Source organism: Sciurus vulgaris (genome assembly GCF_902686455.1).
Source record: "Sciurus vulgaris genome assembly, chromosome: 3".
In the NCBI taxonomy this organism is placed as follows: Eukaryota; Metazoa; Chordata; class Mammalia; order Rodentia; family Sciuridae; genus Sciurus; species Sciurus vulgaris.
Genome location: NC_136463.1, coordinates 50,979,834 through 50,988,498, shown reverse-complemented (window position 1 = coordinate 50,988,498; position 8,665 = coordinate 50,979,834). Strand labels below are relative to the sequence as shown.

Here is an 8,665-nt window from a genome sequence, read left to right as displayed (position 1 = left end):
ATTCTGCCTTAAAGAACTGTTGAGAGCAGAAATACTCCACAGTCTGTATCTCTTTTTTTAACAAAAAGGAGATAATCTTTTTGTTTAATAATAGGCACAGCTAAAACTTAACACTAACCTTTTATACAGAGCAACAAACAGGGTACCAACTCTATAGGTACCTTAACAAGTTGAAGAAAAATTGAACATCATGTCTCTTAAACTACATCTTCCCAGTGTTCCTTGGTGTGGGAGGTCTTTGATCCTTTGAACCTAAGTGATTCCCGAATCAGATAATAGCATGTTCCTTCTTCTGTAGTCATAATTTGCTATAAATAGGAAGCTAATTTCTTTATGTCCTTTAGGAGACCAGTGCTATCTATATGCACATTAGAATCAAAAAATATTTATCATCCATTATAATGATACTAATTACTGAGTATTTACTATGTGCAAGAAACTTTCATAATTGCTACACAAGCATTAGCATCCTCTTAACATGATTTTGGAATAAGTGCCATTATTATTCTCATTTTGCACATAACAAAATTAAGGCTTTATAAGCCATTCCCCCATACTACCAACATAGGAGTATATTAGCTATCTATTGTTCCACAATAAATTACCCCACAACATAGAGGCTAAAAACAATAATATGTATCGTCACCTCACATACTTTCCAGATCAGGAGTTCAGGAATGGCTTTATTGGGTACTTTGGGATCAGGACCCCTCCTGAAGTTACAGTCACGATGTCAGCTGGGGCTACATGATCTGGAGGTTTGACAGGAGCTGGAGGATCCTGCTGTCAAGATGGTGCACTCAGATGGTTGGCAAGCTGGTGCATGTTTTTGGAAGGAGGCTGCAGCTTTTTACTACATGGGCATCTCCAGGGGATGGAATAATATTTTTGCAACATTATGCTGATTTTCTCCAGAGTGAGTAATTCAAGGAAGAGAGTAAGACAGAAACTTCAATATCTTTATAACCTAGCCCCAAAAGTCACACATTGGCACTTTCACTATCTTCTAATGGGCACAAAGGACTATCGTGATCCAGTGGGGGACATTCCTACACAAGGGCAATGCTACCAGGAGGAGGCAATCATTGGGGGACACCTCAGAGACTGGCTGAATTTGGATTTCAGTTTGTATCTACTCTCTGCTAAGCTGTATTCTTAACCTCTCTATGTATGAAAATGCCTTCCTATTAAAAATCCTCTCTGAAGTGGTTGAGATATTTGGATAGACACGAAAGGTAAACAATGATAAAACCAGAAAAACAAGGTATTGGGTGCTTATTGTGACCCAGGTACTGTACTAATTATTGGTATCATTCTCCCATTATGCCCAGTAATGAGGCTCAGAGAAGTTAAATGATTTTCCCAAAGTCACAGAAGTGAAATCAAAATGATCTGAATGTGAGGCCTGTGTGAGATGAGTAAATAAGGATGGATGGAGATTACCTATATGAAGGGGAAAGAACAAAGCCAGGGGAGCACACATCTGTGATTGAGAAAAGACTGTCAGGAGAAAACAGAGTTGGGACTGAAAATCAGGATGCTGCAGACAAGAGATATCACCACTCAGCTGGAATGCCGCTGAACTCAAAGTGGGGGTAAAACCTAAGAAAGAGATAAGGAGAAAGAAATCTCAGGGCATGAGTTACATACTGGAGTTAGGCAAATATAACATCAATCTTAGAATCTAGTTCTATTCAATTGAATGGATTTATCTTTTTCAGAGACATCATCTGGCTTTCTTAAAGACAAGGAGATAAAAGAAAGAGAAAAAGATACAGAAAACTTGGTTTCTGAACATCTCTCCAGATCAGATAAATCCATCAAGTAAACAGGAAATTTCTTAAAACCAGATGCATTGTTAAGTGACATCCATTTCTATTTTCCCATTATCATCCAAGGTTTAACTAATACACAACTTTACAAATCCACAACATGAACTGATCATAGACTATCAATGGCACTTGCTTAGCACTGTGCTTAATGGTAGAAGTTATTTAAAAGTACAGTATAAGGGTATTGTGCACATTGTAGAGAAATTTTATTTGTAGAGAAAAGACTTACCCAGGGAACACTCTGTAGTTTTTGAGGGGCCAATTGTTGTTCATAGACAGTAAGCTCAGAGGGAAGATGGAAGGTTGTTATCTATGAAGGCAAAGATAGTAGGGGGCAAATGAATGGGTATAACAGAAGAGATTTGACTTCTGTTTTCATGATGGTCAAGTCTGGATTGGTCTCTTTATGTACTTATTTGGGTTTCTACATAAGCAAACCCTGAGACAAGAACTTGGTTTAAGCAGTTTATTTGAGACATAAGTCCAGGACACAATAGTATAAGGAAGAGTATGTAGGAGTATGATGCAGGAGGAATCAATAAAGGATACCTTACTATGACTGGTGCTGTAGGAAGCTCAACCCTTCAGGGATCTTGGAGAAGCATACAGAATGCTTCCTGGATTTTTCTTTCTGAAGAACAGGAGGCTGAGGCATTAGTCTACTAGCTAACAGAACCCATTTATTAAGAATTAACCCGGAGGCACTATACCCCTGTCCTTTCTGGCTGTATCAGAATGTGAGCTAAGTGAGCTTCTGTGGTTTGGAGGAAGGGCCTACAGAAACAAATAATAATAATAATAATAATAATAAATGCCATAGCATGTCCTTGAGATGGGGATAGTAGGTTTGAGCTTGGAATTGCCCACCATAGCTATGGCTACTATCAGAGGCAGATGAAAGAGATGTGGTAGAAAAAACAAAAATCATATGATATAATCAAGAAAGTAGAAAAGTAGAAATGACTTCTTCTTGTACCCTTGACTTAATTGTCATTGGCCAGAAATATGCCACACGGCCTCTAGCTGAAAGGGAGCCTGGGAAATTAAGCAGTTTGGGTGGGGCAGTTTATGAGTAAGGGCCACAATGAACAAAAGCAGAGTACACTTAGTAAGGAAGATTGGAAATGGATATCTGGCAGGCAACTGGCATGATATGCTCAACATGGTGTCTAAGAGTGGCCACCACATCCCCCTCCTCTAGATGGAGCTGACCCCCACGTAGTAAATATCCATAAGTTCATGCAGTGTGGGGATGGAGTTGTATTAGGAGCCATCAACCAAAACTTTCTACCATGAACTTGTCAACATTACACTTCAGTGATTCCTATTCCTGATGCCCCACGGAGTGTAGAAGAGGCAGTCAGAAAAGCTGATGCTTGAGCAGTTGCCATTGACCCTTTCCCATAAATTTAACTGTATGGGCAATCCTAGAGCAGAGCACAGGGTAAAGAATTGGCCACCATGTTGATAAACAGGGAAAGAGCCCTTGCCACTCAAGTTTAGACATGACTGACATGTGGCAATACTGTCAGGGACTAGAGAATCCCTGGAAGGCAAGAGTCAATAAGTTGTCTTGGAACAAGTAAAACCAGGGTATAGACATAGCTTCTTTCCTTTGCCTGGCTCCCACCCTCTGCCTGGCTCTTCTCTGAGAAGGAATCAGCAACACTCTTGCAACTTGATTTATCCTTTCCAAAAACCTCCAACATAGAAAAAGGGCATAGAATGGGACATTCAGTCCTATCTCAGATCCCTCTCTTCCTGTCCTGGTCGCTGTGGGGAAACAATTGCACAGAGACTGTTACCACTGGTAGTCATGGTAACCAAATAATTGACATACAGTCTGAAAGTCATAAACTTAATGAAACTATAGTTTTTATTGCACTTCACCCTCATCCCTGATTAAATCAGATATGCATAATGTGAAGATATTAAATTTCAATGTTTCTCATTTTATCTCCCCTGCCAATAGGAAGCTCTGTTGTGAGGAATCCCTGCCAGTGGGCTGGGAACATCATTGCTCTAGATTTTGCTGAAAAATGACTTTTAATAATTGGTGCTGGCTGTCCCACAAAGCAAAGCAGACTTCTGAGAAACAGTTGGATTCTGGCTCCACAGAGATACAGCTGCTTTCCTCTGGCAGGTGGAGATTTTATGAAGGTCTGGGGGAGTCATGGAGGAGGAAAGAGATGTCAAAGGGAGACAGAGCAACAGAGACACAACTGATTCAGGAAATGGTCACTGAGCATTCATCCTGGTCAGGCCATGGGACTCTAGGGATTTAGAGATGATTAGGATAGAGTACCTCCTTGCATGGGGCTCACATTCTAAAGAGGTCACATGAACCACTTCTCCCTCATGGCCCACTTCCAAAACAACCAAAAGGAATGGGGCTGGGGATAGAATCTTTGCTGGCCAGTCAACCACAGTATGACTGAGCTTCAGGTTCTCTGCTAGACTTCCAGGGATATACAGGTCAATGATATTGATGCTTATACTTTATAAGAGCTTTTATTTTAGCAGAGAGGTGAGGGGATGACAGGGACAAAGTGCTATAATATTTTCAGGAAAGAGCATTTTCTTCTAACAGGGGACTTTAAGGAGGTAGCATGGAGGCACTGCCTTTAGCCAGTGCTTACATATGTCAGGAATCCTGTAAAATGTTTTCACTGGAAGGAGATGTTGTCTTCTTGTATTTTTATGTCACTTCATTTCACAAAAAAAGAGATGCATGCATATATGGAAATATCAGTGAATCCCATTAATTTGTACAATGAATATGTGTTAATAATTAAAATTTTTAGAAATAGGAAGGAGGGTGAAATAAAGCAGTGATTCTCAGTTGGGGATGAGATTTTGGACCCCCTACCTGATACCTAGAGAACATCTGACAATGTTTGGTGACATTTTTGGTTGTCACGTCTAAGGAAGGTGCTACTGGAATGTAGTGGGTAGAGGTCAAGGTGCTGCTAAACATCCCTACCATGTGCAAAATAGGCCTCCCCAAAACATGAATAATGGGGAAGTCCAGAGACCTTGGATGGGACGAGGCAGTGCTACTGACATACTGTTGGTGTCCCCAGAGAGCAGAGAGAGGCAGGTCAGCAGTGAAGTCCTGACCCTGCAGCACAGGCAAAAGGTGGTCAGGACTAAGTCAGGTAAGGGGATGAGTTCTCAGGGCCAAGGTGTGTCATACACAGGGAGACTGGTGCGCATGCAGCTGCGTGCAGACCTGGTTTGACCTTGGGGATTTCATTTTACTTTCTTGCCTATGCTCATGCTTCAGGAGCCCCCTGAGATCCTCCCTACATCCACCCCTTTTCTTTCTTCCTCCTCTCCCTGGATTATTTTTCCCTACCCTCGGGAAAAAGTTTAAGCATTAGGCTGGTAAGGATGACGTGTTGAAGGTCAAGGTTAACAAGGTAAGATAAGGAGAAGAGATTTGATTTTAAGGCCTCATTCCTCCCATTCTAAGACTTCTTAGCCAAGGAGAAACTGCCATTTCCCTTTATAAAGTGAATATTTAAAAGAATGTTAAAAGAAAGGTTAAAGAAAAAAAAAAACAAAAACTAACCATGAAAGTACTTAAATTTCTTGGGCTTGGTTCCTTGTTTTTAACTTTCAACAACTATTTGAAATAGTTACCACCATTTAATGGTCGAAGAAGCCATGACCCAAATACATTAAAGAATTCTTCCAGGGTGACACAGCCAGGAAGCTATTAGCTTGGCATCCTATCACATAAATGTGCCAAAGACAGTCTTTCTATATTAACCCCTATGTTGCTCTTTTTCTAAAAAGCAGATACTTAACTCATATTTTCACATATATAATTGTTTTAGAAATCACCCAAACAAGCAAATTTGTAGCCATCAAGAATCTTCCTCTTTTGTATACCCCTAGGAACCTCACCCCCAATGCTGACAATAGATAAACCCCCAGAAAATAAAGACCCCAAGCTGAGAAGACCCTGGTCCTTCTGTTCTGTGGCCCAGAGATTCCCTACCTTGCTGCTGAGTCTCCTTTTTGATTCCAGTTCCTGGGACATCACTTGATCTCCTCTTTTTCTGGAGGGTGAGTCTGGCCTCTACCTAGGAACCACTGCACAGTCTCATGCCATGGGTGGCTTCTCTCACTCAGCCTGTCCAAGCACACCAACATGACTTGCTGTATGTTATTGCCTCGTGGTCATACCTTTTCCCTTGATCTTCCCCCAATCCCTCCAACCTCCTCCACATTCCAAATCAGATCTTCAGACTCTGTTTGTCCCCTGCCCCACAACTTGTATGTTGGTTTTGGACTTTTTTTTTTTTTTTTTTTTTTTTTTTTTTGGCAATTATCAGATTTGGTCTTGAACTTGGGGGTGGGAAAGGGATGATCTTAGAAAGGGGGAGCAACAGGAAGCAAGCTGGGTCTAAGAAGGCCTGGGTGGCCCAGGGTTGGGAGACAGCCCTACCTGGGGCTCTTGGTTGGGAGAAAAGGGAAACGAGGCCCCTCCCCTGAGTGCTGAGGAAAAGGCACTTGACTCAGTCTCCTCCTGCCCCCCATCCACGGAAGAGCTAGAGTCCATTTCCTGGCCCCATATAATGGCCCAGAGGCTTTTCCTGGTTGAGCCTCTGGAAGAAGCTTTTGCCAAACTCCTAAGTGCTGATCATGATAGCACAGGAGGGGGCAGCCTTGATGATCCTCGGGAGAAAGCCTGCAAAGAGTCCCTTAGTGCCTGATTCAGCTCGTATTCTCCGAAGCAGCAGCCAGGTGGAGTCAACCCGCGGGGACTTCACTCTCACAGCCTCTACAGCTCCCAGCGCAACCTGGCGCTGCGTCTTCACCACATTGAAGGGTAGAGTCAAGATGGCAGCCACCGTCCCTGAGATGCCGCCAGCTGCAAAGCTAATGCCCACAGATGTCTGGTCCTTTGGTCTGGGCCCATTCAGCCATCTCTTCACCAGCTCATAGTTGAACCAATACAGAGCTGAGAAGGGTACATCTCGAAGAGCTGTGGGGCCCCAGCCCAGCCACAGTGAGCGCCAGCCACCCTGAGCCACTGCAGCCCGGACACAGGTGCCTAGCTCGCGGTATGATACATGCTGAGCCTGCAGCTTTGTCCGCACAAGTTCTAGAGGGCTGATCACTGTCACAGTGCCCAAGCGAGCCAGTGCACCAGCATAGGTGCATAGAGGTCAGAAGTCAGGGCTTGCCCACAGAGGAAGGTCTTGAGTTGGTCATAGGCAGTGAAGTAGATGGCGGTGGCTGGCACAGTCATCACCAGGGTTGCTGGGAGGCCGCTCCACAGGGTCCTGGTGCCCTCATGCCTCACAATCTTCACAAAAGCATCCAGAGTGCCAGTGAAGCGGGTAGGATCACGAAACCAAGTGGTACAGCGGGTACCATTTGGGCATAGGTACAGAGGCTCCAGGATACCATTGCAGTACAGGAGGCACTTCCCTGTGGATTGGAGAGAGGCGGGCGATTTGGTGTAGGAGAGGCTCCAGAGTCTGGAGGGAGGCATCAGTTCACTGGCTACTGAGGGGCGCTGAGACTACAAGCGGACCTTCACCATGTCCAGGGGTGTTGTGAAGAGGAAGGTGACCACAGCCCCAACCCCGGAGGCCATCATTTGTTGGAGAGGGCTAATGCCCCCAAGGTCCTGGTCAGCCATCTTGTTGTTTCAATCCTGGCTCTAAGCCGGTGCTCGCGCGGCGCGGCGCCAGGGGCCCAGCGGGCCCATAGAGGCTCCGCGGCCGGTGCAGGGTGAGCACGCGCTCTGGTTTTGGACTTTTTCAACACGTGGGATTTATACCACAGCTAGAGCATCCAGACAGTGTTCTCAGGGAAGTGCCAGGAGTTGACCTGAAATTTAGTTCATGTGTCTCAGTGTCCCAAACCTGGGAAAAGCCCAAACTATCTGGAAAGAACAGAAAGTTCTTATAGAAACACATTTTTTAAAAATATATTTGTTTTTATTTTGGTTGACATATAATGTTTGTACATATTTGAGTGACATTATTATTTTAGGTTGAGCATCCCGAATCCAAAGAACCAAAATCTGAAATGCTCCCAAATCAGAAAATTTTTGTTTTGTTTTTGGTACTGGGAATTGAACTCAGGGGTGCTTAACCACTGAGCCACATCCCCAGCCCTTTTTTATTTTGTATTTTGAGACAGGATCTCACTAAATTGCTTAGAGCCTCACTAAGTTGCTGAGGCTGACTTTGAACTTGTGATCCTCCTGCCTCAGGAATTGCTGAGATTACAGGTGTGTGCCACTGCAGCTCAAATCAGAAACTTTTTGAGCACTGATATGATGCTTAACAAGAGAGAAACAGTGGAATGAAATTGATGAAACTATACTACATACATACATGAGTATACCACAGTAAATTTCATCTTTATATATATACATAAATATAACACTAATATATATATATAACACTAATTTTAAAATCTATAAGTAAATAGAAGGAAGACCAATAGATTATTGGAAGGGAAATAGGAAGAGGGAGGAGTGGAGGAAAAAGGGAAGTACTGGGGACCAAAGTAGAATAAATTGTATTTCATGCTTTTATGATTATGTCAAAATGAACTCCATATTATATATAACTATAATACACTAATTTTTAAAAGCTTTTTGGAGTATTTTAGATTTCAGATTTTCAGATTAGAGATGCTCAACCAGCAAAACTTGTGCAAACATTTCAAAATTTGGAGAACTTTGAAATCCAAAATACAACCCATTCTAAACATTTCAAATAAGAGGTACTCAACCTCTCTTACTATTATTCCTACAATTTCCACATCCATCTTCTGAAAGAGATAAGTACAAGAGATAGAAC

The 8,665-nt window shown here is 42.9% G+C and overlaps 1 pseudogene across 1 annotated transcript; it reads right to left on the bottom strand.

Moving 5' to 3' along the window:
* Positions 1-6,166: 6,166 nt before the first annotated feature.
* On the bottom strand, positions 6,167-7,591 carry LOC306656794 (mitochondrial glutathione transporter SLC25A39-like; annotated as a pseudogene). The gene has a single exon. The product of its transcript is annotated as a mitochondrial glutathione transporter SLC25A39-like (transcript).
* Between the last annotated feature and the right edge of the window lie 1,074 nt (positions 7,592-8,665).